The 12,300-nt window shown below is 31.3% G+C and overlaps 1 long non-coding RNA gene across 2 annotated transcripts; it reads right to left on the bottom strand.

The window, feature by feature from the left end:
• Positions 1-1,137: 1,137 nt before the first annotated feature.
• On the bottom strand, positions 1,138-8,861 carry LOC134258127 (uncharacterized). Of its 2 annotated transcripts, XR_009990087.1 has the most exons (7): positions 8,742-8,861; positions 8,172-8,263; positions 6,195-6,330; positions 5,947-6,058; positions 5,699-5,809; positions 4,272-4,465; positions 1,138-3,949 (listed from the first exon to the last, which is right to left on the bottom strand). It is a non-coding gene; the product is annotated as an uncharacterized LOC134258127 (long non-coding RNA). The 2 variants fall into 2 exon arrangements; XR_009990088.1 differs by lacking the exon at positions 5,947-6,058.
• Positions 8,862-12,300: the final 3,439 nt, after the last annotated feature.

Below are 12,300 nucleotides of genomic sequence, written 5' to 3'. Positions count from 1 at the left end.
GAACTCTTTTGTCAATGACATTTTTAGAGAATCGCTGCCGGGGCCCCCCGCTCACTACAACAAGCGATCAACCATCACCAGCAGAGAGATCCAGACCGCTGTCCGTCTCCTCCTGCCCGGTGAATAGACCCTTTCAAGGTTAATGGCCGCCATCTTGGATTGGGGGCATCACGCGCTGTAATTGATTGTCAAAGCAATCTGCAGTTAAGATGAAATTACTTGGAAATATTTCCAGTCTACTGGAGGCTTTCTGGTGCGAATGTGGCGCGAATCCACATTGGGGATTTGTGCAAAAACTATTTTTAATCAACAATATGTGTTTAACCAATAAAATAACTTCCTGACATTAAAAAATGATGTTCATCTATAGATATCGAGTAGAGTGTCTTGTGTTGGGTAATATTATAACTTTTGTTCAATGAAAAAAAACATTAAGAAACGTGTGTGAAGTGATTTCTCACGAGAATAATATCAATAGATACATTTTCCTTCTTTATGAAGTACAAGTTCCGCGTATGTTGTAGCAGCAAATGCAAAGGGGGCGGGGCCTTTTTAGCGATAGTGAAATATACACTCTGTAAAGAATAATAACCATGCTAATATTTGAATGTATGGGTTTTCTCTCCTTGTAATTATATATACTGGCACAGAAATTCCACAGAATATTTAATCAGTAGTTTATTATTTGAATAGAAATTCCTATAAATAGTACATCTGTACTGACACAGGTTTGTGCAACTACTGTAATGCATGATGTTTTTCTACAGTTTTCTAAAGAAGTCCTGCTGATGCTACTTTGCAGTGGACAGTGTTACTATTCTTTATGTAAGAGTACTCAACATGCCTGTAATATTAAGATTGAAAATTTTTAAAAATTCAGAGATATTCAATTTTTTTTTTATTTTAATGACAGATTTTTAAAAGTATAAATACAAAAATGTACCATGAGAAAATAACTAAATTTATATGAAATAAATTATACAGCTTTCCGAAGATGCCCTGCCTGATGCCACAATCCAGTGGACAGTGGTACATGTACTACTCTTAATGTAAGAGAACTCAAAATACATGTAATTAAAATTGAAAATGAAAAAAATGCAGAAATATTCTAGTTTTATATTTTAATGACCAATTTTTTAAAAGTATTATCACAAACATGTACAATGAGAAAATAACTAACTTATGATATAAATTAAACAAGTTCATCATTCTAAAAATGTAAACAATTTTATTTAAATAATGTATCAACTTCATTTCTTTCCAGACTGAAATAAATATGGACATAAGCCCAAAAAATATGATCACATGTACAATGTAACTTGTTATATTTCATTGTTTTAATGTAATATTAAAATTACAACCAGTATCAGTGAGCAAGGGAATTTTTAATATTTTGTTATTCAAAAGCACATAGTTTTCATAACCAAAAATGTTTTGAAAATCTTACAAAAATCAATATGTCAATGGATAGCATGTTTGAGGAATTTTCCTCCATGACTATTGGTCAGTTAAAAGACTACCTCAATATTAGAGGTTTAAAGGTGTCAGGAGTTAAAAACGAACTCGTCTCAAGGGCATTTGTTGCATGGGAGCAGAAGGTGTCCCCTAAAGTTTCTGAAAAAGAGCTTCAAAAAAATCTTCAGAGCCACTATATTGAAAAACTTCAGAAATACAAAATACCTGAAGATCCAAGGTCAATTCCACTGTCAAAGTGGAAATCAGATGTCAAATCTTTGCCAAAACTAGATCTAGGCAACATTTTTTCTTTTATTTTAGAGAAAAAAGAATTTGACATTGACTTTGTGGGTAAATACAAAACCCATAAAGCATTCTCCTACTGGAAGTCTGGGTTTGTTGATGAAATATTAACATACAACTTTCAAAACATCAAAATTCTTCGATCAATGGTTACTCCATCACAAAGTATAAATAATGATCCAAGAGAAGTTTGGATAGCATTTGATATTCAAGAGGAACAAATTTTGACAAGTTGGTGTAGCTGTATAGCAGGTATGGCAGAAACGTGTAACCATGTAATAGCTACACTTTATAAGGTAGAATATGCCAATACCATGGGGTTTACAAATCCATCATGCACATCTCTACCATGCAACTGGAATGCATCTACTAAACGTAATGTCCAACCATCCAAGGTCACTGATATGAATGTCAGGAAAGACAACAGGGTCAAATCTACAGAAGATCAAGGTCAGAAATCTATTATTTCCGAGATGAAAACCTCATTTGATCCAAGACGGATGGATCACAGGAAGGTCACAGAAGAAGAAGTAAACAATATGTTTAGTAAGCTGTATAGTGTTACTCCAAGGTCAGTTGTATTTAAGGCTATTACATCAAACAGTCAGAAGCCTGTAATGCCCCAATCATTAATTGATATTGGAACCAATTATACAGATTCCGCAGAAAAGTTCATTGAAGGCTTGCCCCTTTCAAATGAACAGGTTGTCCTTGTTGAGCAGGCCACTAGAGATCAGGCCAAATGTCCACTATGGCATACCCAAAGAAAAGGGAGGATAACTGCTTCTAGTACCCTAACAGTGTGTACAAAATTTTCTACACTATCAAAAAAAGGAAGCTCCAAGGTCAAAATTACCCCCCTTGTGAAAAATATATTGCATGGTGGAGATGACATCTCTTTTCTTCCAGCTGTTAAGTATGGAATAGAAAAGGAGGATACAGCTAGAGCAGATTTTTTAAAGCTTGAGTCCCTAAAGCACTCCGGTTTTTCCATCAGAAAAGCAGGTTTATATATAAAACCTGACATGCCATTTTTGGCAGCCAGTCCCGACGGCATCATTCAGTGTAACTGTTGTGGAGTGTTTGTCCTCGAAATCAAATGCCCCTACGTTCTTAACACTAACAATGTATCTGTGCAAGGAGGTTGGCATTTGACAGATTTCCTTGAACAACAAGAAGGAAATCTGGCTTTGAAATCTTCACACAAATATTACTACCAGATTCAAGCACAACTTGGTGTCACTGGTCTGCAGCAAGCTTTCTTTGTGGTGTGGTCAGCTAAAGACACACTAATTCTAAAAGTAAAATTAGACAAAAAGATTTGGATGGAAATAGTACAAAAAGCATCCCTTTTCTTCAAAATTTACATTGTCCCTTATCTTTTGGGCACAAAAAATTTGACATTTTGTCCACTATGCAACAAACTTTGCTTAGATGGCGATGAAATCATCGAGTGTGGAGATCACAGCATTTGTTGTGATAACTGTGACCTTTGGTTTCATTGGAAATGTGTAGGGGTCAAAACAGAACCCACTGCTGAAATATGGACTTGTAATGCATGTGCTTCATAAGACAGAGTGCTTTACAGAATTGAAGTTAAAACATCATTAAAAAAAATTGTTTACATTATCATCTATACAAATAGAGTACATTGTACATGCTTTACTGTGCCTAGTCTAGGTATTTTTTACTTCTTTAAATACTGAGTAGTTAAATCATATTAAAAATGTTTTTTCCCTTGCAGATCACTGTACCCTTCCTTCAACTTGATTTAGTTTATAAACTTCTATTTATATATACATGTATCTCAATAAAAAAAAATCATGTCCTAGTTAAGTCTGCTAGTATCAGAGGGTCAAATTTCATCTTTATATATATTAATTAATATTCAACTAAACAAACATGGGAGGAGGTGATAGGTGTGCAGTTGGTCCTTGCAACAATGACAGGAGATATCCCCAAAATTATGATATCAAATCACATGTTCATACTCTTAAATTTCATAAACTTCCATCTGATGAAATTATGAGGAAAAAATGGAATTCTCAAATATTAAAAGGTCGTCAGGATTATATTCCAGGCAATGGCATACGTGTATGTTCAAACCACTTTTCAGATGGTATGCCCACCACTGAGAATCCCTATCCCACTTTGTTTTTAACCTTGTCTGATGCCATCAGTGGGACAACTCCTACAAAGAGAAGAGAAATTAAAAGACACAATAATAAAAAGGTCATAGTAGATTGTGAAACTAATTGCACTCTGCAAAGTACGTCGGAAAATGACACAGCAGATCATGCAGAATATTCAAATGAATCAGAATTTATTCTTTGCTTTCAGTCTACTCAAATTACTAGAGATTCAGATGTTAATTTCTTTACAGGTCTGTCTACTACTCTAGTTTTTCAGACATTATTCAACTTACTCAGCTCAAAAGCCAAGTGCATGCAGTACTGGAGAGGCGAAAAACAGACTACCTGTGAAATGCCTTCCAGATATGATCAAGGTCTTACCTTCAAACGCCCTGGTCCAAGAAGAAAACTATCTCTAGAGCTTGAGTTGTTGCTGGTATTGATGAGATTAAGACTTGGTCTTTTAGTTCATGACCTTGCATTTAGATTCAACATTTCTGATGCAACTGTCAGCAGCATTTTTTTTACTTGGACTCGCTTACTTCGTCTAGAACTGGGAAAACTCATCATATGGCCTACAAAACACACAATCAAAAGTGCATTACCTGAATGCTTCAGAAGGTTTTACCCAAATGTACGATGCATAATAGACTGCACAGAAGTTTTGTTAGAAACACCATCAAGTTTAGAAGTTCAAGCTAAATGCTGGTCCGATTATAAGCAACACTGTACAGTAAAATTTCTTGTTGCAATTACACCAAATGGTATGTTTTCATATGTTTCTTCTGTTTATGGAGGAAGAGCAAGTGACCAGTTTATTGTAAAAGACAGTCATTTTTACAATCTTATAGAACCCTATGATCAAGTTATGGCTGACAGGGGTTTCAAAATTAAGGAGGATCTTATGATGTTGATGGCTAAACTTGCTATTCCACCCAGTACAACTGGAAAATTGCAGATGCAAGCATCAGATGTATCAGAAACTTCAAAAATTGCAAATGTAAGAATTTATGTTGAACAAGCTATTGGCAGACTTAAAACATACAGATTTTTGAAAAATGAATTTCCGATTTCATGTCTTCCCATTGTTGATGATATTGTTATTTCATGCTGTGCACTTTGCAACCTTCTGGACCCCCTTGTTGAATAAAAAAATCAATAATATATTGATACTATCTTATTAGCACATGTATTACATTTCATATTAAAGTTCAACTCCTGCTGAATGTAATTTCATATTGAATAAATATGAATCATTTGATTCATTTCTGGCAATGATTTTCATTAATCTTTGCCTTATAATATTTTCTGATTTCTTGCATTATATGAGACTTTCTATCTTCACTACTTGTACTGCACTCTCCCCACCCTCCACCCCCTCCCCTCCCCTTAGTAAGCATCAGTGACATCAGTAACCACTTGCATATCAGTAACCACTTGCATATCAATATAACAGTACTTGTTACATATATCTAACTTGCATGGTGTATGGACATACAACTAGCTTACAACCCTGTCTTGCATTTAGCCAGCTTGTATGGATTTACCATAAGCAACCATTTTGCATAAGATTTACGCAATTTAACAATTTGCATAGAAAATTCTACCAAACTTGCACAGATGTGTAAAGCTTTTCTATTTTCCATACTTTGCAGTTTTCTAAGATATCATTTGCACTTCAAAAATGCAGATCTGTTGGGTCATTATTTCAAGGTTGCATGTAAATTACAAATTGGTAAAGAATCATGATTTTTGAATTACCATTTTGTTTTAAAATTGGGATTAAATTATCAATTTTTTTGACATACCTGGTCGACAGCTGTAACTGGCATAATGTCAGTCCAGTAGTAGGCTGGCAATGGCAGATGGGTGTTTCCAGCTTTGCCCTAGCCAATGTCTTGTTGCAGTTTGTCGGCTATCTAAAAGCAAAATAAAATTATTGGGTCGGGAATATTTATGTAAGAGATAATTAACAAACTGTTTATGATGGTAATTATTTGCTATTTTAAGTTTTAAAAGTTACATTGATTTAAATTATCAGTTTTTTTGGACATACCTGGTCGACAGCTGTAACTGGCAGAAAGTCAGTCCAGTAGCAGATTGGCAATGGTAGATGGGCATTTCCGGCTTTGCCCTAGGCCACTGTTTAGTTACAGTTTGTCGGCTATCTAAAAGCAAAATAAAATTATTGGTTCGGGAATATTTGTGTAAGAGATAATTGACAAACTTTTAATGATGGCTATTATTTGCCATTTTAAGTTTTAAAAGTTACATTGATTTAAATTATCAGTTTTTTGGACATACCTGGTCAACAGCTGTAACTGGCAGAAAGTCAGTCCAGTAGCAGATTGGCAATGGTAGATGGGCATTTGCCCTAGGCCACTGTCTAGTTACAGTTTGTTGGCTGTCATTAATAAATACAGTGATGTCTTGTGGAAAACTACAATAAAATATTGATTTGTGTTTACATGCAACCAACAACTTCTTTAAAGAACTCTAAGACTTACAAAGTGCTCCCTTTGTCAAGGTCATAAAGTCAAGGTTATACATTGATTAAAGCAATAACTTTATGTGTATGAAAGGTCTCTGTTAAAACAAACTGAACAAAGTTGTCCCTTTGTCAAGGTCATGTAGTCAAGGTCATATATTAAAGTTTAAGGTAAGGTCATCTTAAAGCCATATATGGCGTAACTGATCAAAAAAATATATTTCTGAAAAATACAAAATTAAATAAAGAAATATAGTTAATACATTAGAATTAAAGCTTTTCATACAATTCTAAACACGGAGAACACCTCGTTTCATCTAATAATACGATTTTATCTTCTCTGTTATGTGTTATTTAACTCTTTTGTATTTTCTTCCGAGTCGTTCCGAGTGATATCTTTATAACGCAATTGACTTAGATTTTGTAATTTATGGAAAAGTTCTATCTTTATATAAAGTAATGATACAAATAATAAGTTCTTATAATTTTAGTCTGATAATTTTCATTGTACATACGCCATATATGGCTTTAACAAATAAATTGTACAGTTATCCCTTTGTCAAGGTCATGAAGTCAAGGTCATATATGACATCATGAATTTTAAGTGTATGGGCATGGTGGAAAGGTCATCTTTAAAAAAAAAATATTTGCCCTCTTTTCTAAAGGAACTTTTTTTTTTAAAATTCTGTTTTTTTAACCCAATGTTTTAACTTCATATTTGGAAGTGTTTTTAGAACAAATTTTCCAAATAATTTATATCCTTAACTTAAGTTACCTACCCATTTTCCTAATGCTAAGTTTGAGGAGGGCAAACATTTTTTTTAAGAGGACCTAAAACAAGCATCTTTCCAGTATATTGATTTGATTAAGACTTTGAACATTTGCCACCTTTCACCTTTGACAGTTAGCATTGCTGCTTTATATAAAAGCAATAACAAACTGTACATTTTTTTTGCTTGCTTATGAATAAATGCTTTGACGAGACTTTTCATTCCTCTCAGATAAGTAATTAGACCTCAGTAGGGTATATCACTATGTTTTATGTTTTTATGTGCACTTGTTTTCTAATGTGTGCATGTTTTTGTAGCATACTAATCCTTTCATTTCCTTCAAAGAAGTTTACTTTGTTTATATGTACAAGAAATGTACATGGAAGAATTTATGCTTCAGAATCTGTTTGTAATATAAACTACTTTATTTTGTGTTTTGAAACTGAAAGGACAGTTTTCAATAACAACACAATAATAGATATATTGCGCATTGTTGTTGTACATATTAGTGAACTGTGACTACTAACTTTTTGGGTCAATGCTGAACTAAAGACAACAGTGTCTGCACCTGACCTAATCTGTGATGACACTTTAAAATACTAATTACAGGATAACTGCATGATTACACATTATTTTGTGATATTATATGTGCGAAATTTCTTAAAGTAGCATGGCTAATATATAATTTCTAAGAATCTTCCATTTGGATTGACTTTCCTTCACATATTTACATAATTTGAATCAATAGTACATATGCTATAAATTTATAATATTGCAAGTTTTGCAACACTTACAAAGTTGGTCAAGTAGTCAGGGCTTGTTTTTTCTCTCAGCGTAATGCACTACTGAGAGTATTTCTGAATGAGTATGGAATGATTCTATGTTTATTATGTGTATAACCAAACCTCTTGTGTATAAGCTAGCTTCTATTTAAATACAATGGCCTCCAACATTATTCATATTTATGTAAATAATAATCATGAATGTTTTCTAATCTTTTGCTTTCTTTAGCATAAATATTACCTTCTAAGGCATTCTTTCTTTATGTATAGGCCTTTGTATTTACGGCTCTTGGCTCTCTGATACTGGTATGACTTGCTCTCAATGTTAACTTGCTGAAAGTGTGAAATATGAACATAGTTTACATTAAATAAACAAGTAAAAATGTACTTGTTTACAAAGAAATCGGATTATGTATATGTTTTTATTAAAATCAAATACAAAAAAATTGAATATATCAATTTTTTGTACACTATGTGTTTCACATGATGCTCATTCCCTATTGGGCTTGAAAAGTGCACCTCGCTGGGTCATATCACCATTTTAGAAGTGCTCAATATATTCGATTTTGGGGGTATGAGCCTAGATTTAACATTTCTCCGATTTCAAAACAACTAAACTCTAGCTCAGAAAAAGCTCAATGTTCTGAGGTGCCGTATTTATTAAATACAGCCCAAAACATGAACCATACCCATGGTTCACAATGAGCATTTACCGACCACGTGCTTTTGGCGTCCTCGAATAAAAAGACAAAAATTGCAAAAAGTAATCCATTTAAGTACTATTCAAGCTGAAATATATAAATTTCATTACCTGAGAGTCTTTTGTGCATAGTTATTTACAGTTGTTACATCGAAGATAAACAACACGCGGCGGTTTATTTTGCTGATCCGTTCTCGCTTCGCCTCGCGTCGGCCATTGTTTTTGTGACGTCAGCCCCGGGAGATACTAAAGACCTGACCTACTAAAGACCTGACTGACCTGACCAATATAAAATTCGTCAAAATCACTATTTTAAGACCAATTATCATATTTTTTAGGATATTTTCTTGATAATAACATGAAATTAAGTTAAATGAATATTAATATACATATTTTTACCATATTTATTGCTATTTATCTGTTCATTTCATGGAAATGTAATGACCTGACCAAATATGAATTGACCTGACCAAAACCAAAATCATCAATAATATTTATTAAATATTTGATAAGTTTTAAAAAGAATTCTTCATTATAATGGTTAATACTTTGGATAAAATGGTTTTAGAAACATTTTTACCTCAAGTGTTAGTTTATATCATGGAATTTTAATGACCTGACCTAATATGAAATGACCTGACCTAATATGAAATGACCTGACCAAATATGAATTGACTTGACCAAAGCCAAAATCATCAATAATAGTTATATTTTTTAAATATTTGATAAGTTTTAAAGAATTATCTTCATTATAATGGCTAATACTTTGGATATTTTTAATGGTTTTAGAATCATTTTTTTACCTCAATTATTAGTTTATAACAATTAAAGGAATTTTAATGACCTAGCTGACCAAAGATGAAATGGCCTGACCGAATAAAAATCATTGATAATAGCTTTTTTTAAAAAAAATATTAGATACATTTTAGAAAATATTCTTCATTATGATGTTTAATACTTTTGGTAAAATTTAAATGCTTCTAGAAACAGTTTTACCAAAGTTATCAGTATATCATCATGATCATGAAAGTTTAATTTAATGACCTGACCAAATAAAATTAAAGAAATGACCTGACCAAATAGAAATCATTAATGATAGCTATTTTTTTTTTTTTTTAATATTAGATACAGTATAGAAGATATTTTTCATGGAAATGTTTCATAATATTATTTGAGATAAAAATGCTTTTAAAAACAGAAATATTTAATTGATAAATTATAATTAAAAGTATTTTTTATGAACATAAAATATAAAAATCATGTTAAATCTAATATGTTATAGCATTTAATAAAATATAAATGATCTTACAACAACTGTATCTATATAGAGACTATCGATACTAAAGACCTGACCAACCATATGATTGTTTTGATATGCATGACCTCATTGACCTGACTGACCATTTCTACCAAAGACCTCACCGATCATTTCTATACTAAAGACCTGACCAACCATGTCTATACTTCAGACTCGACCGATTATTTCTACTAAACAGCTTAAGGCCCAACTATTTTGGAAATAACTTTATATATTTCTCTAAACTAAAAACGTAAATTGTTATCAACTGAAATGAAATTATTCTTTTTCATAGAGGCGTTAAAATCATTTGTCCTGACAATTAACGTAAATTTACTGTATAATGTCCTGACTGATCATTTCATATTTGAATCAGTGCATTTATAATAAGATACAGTGTATTTAAAAGGTTACAATAATAAAAATGTATAATTTATAATATATATTTTGAATTCTAGTCTATAAAACATATGGCCTGAACGGCGTTAAGTCCTGACCAGTTTAACACGAATCTTTAAATATTGAATATTTAACAAAGATCTTGATCTGACTGATGTAACAAACTAACCGAAAGAAAGAATTTATTAGCTTAACCAGTTGTGCTCTGATTTTTATTTATTTTTTTTTTGGGGGGGGGGGTTCAATTATATGTCAAATGATGATTTTCTGATTTGAACATATGATTTTTTTTTTTTTAGTTGAACAAAAATATGATCTTTTTAAGATCATTACTTTAAATAAATATACTTTAATCTACTATTATATAGATCTGTGATCATGAAATTTTTATTTTAATAAGCTTTTTAAAAGCTTGATCTATAATCATGATAATTGTTTAACATTACATTTAACATTTTCAACAATGAACACTTGTTTAAATATACAATTTATTTTACAACTTGGTCAATTTTTATTTATTTTGTTTTATTTTGCTTTATTTGTTTGATTGGGAAAATATATTTCAAAAGATAATTGAATTTTAATCAGTATAATGAAGTTTAATGTTTACTAGTATTATACAAGTAGTATAAACAAGGGATAGTGAGAGGTAATTGTTAAACAAACAACATGGGTCAGTGCCCCTTTTGACACTTCTATCACAGTAACATTGGAATCAACAATGTAAACTGGGAAACAGTAGTTAATCCATTTCATTTCAATTTTTAGAAAAGATTTCTGCATGAATATTATATTTTAATCAAATCAAAATAAAATACCCAAGAATTATTAAAGAAATTATTAAAGACTCCCCCTCACGTACACGCTTTTAAACATAGTGAGAATATGCCGCAGCAGCGGCCCTTCACTTTATTGGAAGAAGAAGAAGAAGAAGAAGAAGAAAGAAGGATTAAATTAAATACTTTTACCATAGAAATTGTAAAATTTAACAGTTTTAATTTCATCATTTTTAATTTGAATTTTGAAAAAAAAAATTATAATATGTATTTTTGTTTCTTTCATAAATCAAAAAAAAAACACAAATACACAGATATCACAGCCTAAATACATGTAACATGTTTAAATTAAATAATCAATGTTTATAATTCGTTTGTCTGCATAAGGGTTACAACGACACAGATTTGATCTTAATAATCCAAATTTTTGAAACATATTGGACGATGTGAAAAAAAATAAAAATAATATTTACTAGTAAAGTCTAGTATATAAAATACATGTATCTAAATATTAAACAGTGCTTTAATTATATTATATACATATACTGAATCTTATATACTCAATAATTTCGGTTATTACACTCATAAATGCAAAATTAAATGAAAAAAATAGATATAAATTGAATAAAATTGTAGTGTCAGGTCTTTAGTACATGTATACAGACATGGTTGGTCAGGTCTTTAGTGGTCGGTCAGGTCATTCATATAGACACGTGGTTGGTCAGGTCTTTAGTAGGTAGAGTTGGTCAGGTCTTTAGCATTGGACATGGCCATGCAGTCAGGTCACTGCAATATATTGTTGTAATGTCACCAATATTTTTTCAAATGCTTAAAAAAAAAGATTAAGTATAATTTTTAAATTGTATGAGTATTAAATTCTTTAATTATAGTTTGTGAAAATTCACATATGTATATAAATTTATTCAGACAGTTTGCTTGGTCAGGTCAATGCAATTTTTTATGTACTAGTTCATATTAAAGTTCATAAATGTGTGTTTTCATGTCTGAAGTGTTTAATTAATTAAATACTATCATACAATCAATTATGATATAAACATAAAGTATTAAATATTTAAAGAAAGATAAAGATTTTAAGTGATTTTTATTTGGTCAGGTCATTTCATATTCGGTCAGGTCATTTCATATTAGGTCAGGTCATTAAAATTCAATGATATAAACTAATAATTGAGGTAAAAAA

The sequence above is a fragment of the Saccostrea cucullata genome, unplaced genomic scaffold (assembly GCF_032062105.1).
Source record: "Saccostrea cucullata isolate Sc308-1 unplaced genomic scaffold, CSIRO_AGI_Scuc_v1 ctg2113, whole genome shotgun sequence".
NCBI lineage: Eukaryota > Metazoa > Mollusca > Bivalvia > Ostreida > Ostreidae > Saccostrea > Saccostrea cuccullata.
The sequence above is the reverse complement of the archived record's forward strand: the minus strand, read 5'-3'. Positions and strand labels throughout refer to the sequence as shown.